Genomic DNA, 711 nt, shown 5'->3' with positions numbered 1-711 from the left:
TTATCTTTACTCTCTCGCTATCTTCCATTATCTCTTAATCTCTCGCTATTCTCTCTTCCTCATTATCTTCCATTAATCTCTTGCTATTCTCTCTTCCTCATTATCTTCCATTACTCTCTCGCTATTCTCTCTTTCTCATTATCTTCCATTACTCTCTCGCTATTCTCTCTCCTCATTATCTTCCATTACTCTCTCGCTATTCTCTCTTCCTCATTATCTTCCATTACTCTCTCGCTATTCTCTCTTCCTCATTATCTTCCATTACTCTCTCGCTATTCTCTTCCTCATTATCTACTCTCTCGCTATTCTCTCTTCCTCATTATCTTCCATTACTCTCTCGCTATTCTCTCTTCCTCATTATCTTCCATTACTCTCTCGCTATTCTCTCTTCCTCATTATCTTCCATTACTCTCTTGCTATTCTCTCTTCCTCATTATCTTCCATTACTCTCTCGCTATTCTCTCTTCCTCATTATCTTCCATTACTCTCTCGCTATTCTCTCTTCCTCATTATCTTCCATTACTCTCTCGCTATTCTCTCTTCCTCATTATCTTCCATTACTCTCTTGCTATTCTCTCTTCCTCATTATCTTCCATTACTCTCTCGCTATTCTCTCTTCCTCATTATCTTCCATTACTCTCTTGCTATTCTCTCTTCCTCATTATCTTCCATCATTACTCTCTCGCTATTCTCTCTTCCTCATTATCTTCC

This window comes from Oncorhynchus gorbuscha, linkage group LG16 (assembly GCF_021184085.1).
Source record: "Oncorhynchus gorbuscha isolate QuinsamMale2020 ecotype Even-year linkage group LG16, OgorEven_v1.0, whole genome shotgun sequence".
NCBI lineage: Eukaryota > Metazoa > Chordata > Actinopteri > Salmoniformes > Salmonidae > Oncorhynchus > Oncorhynchus gorbuscha.
The sequence above is the reverse complement of the archived record's forward strand: the minus strand, read 5'-3'. Positions refer to the sequence as shown.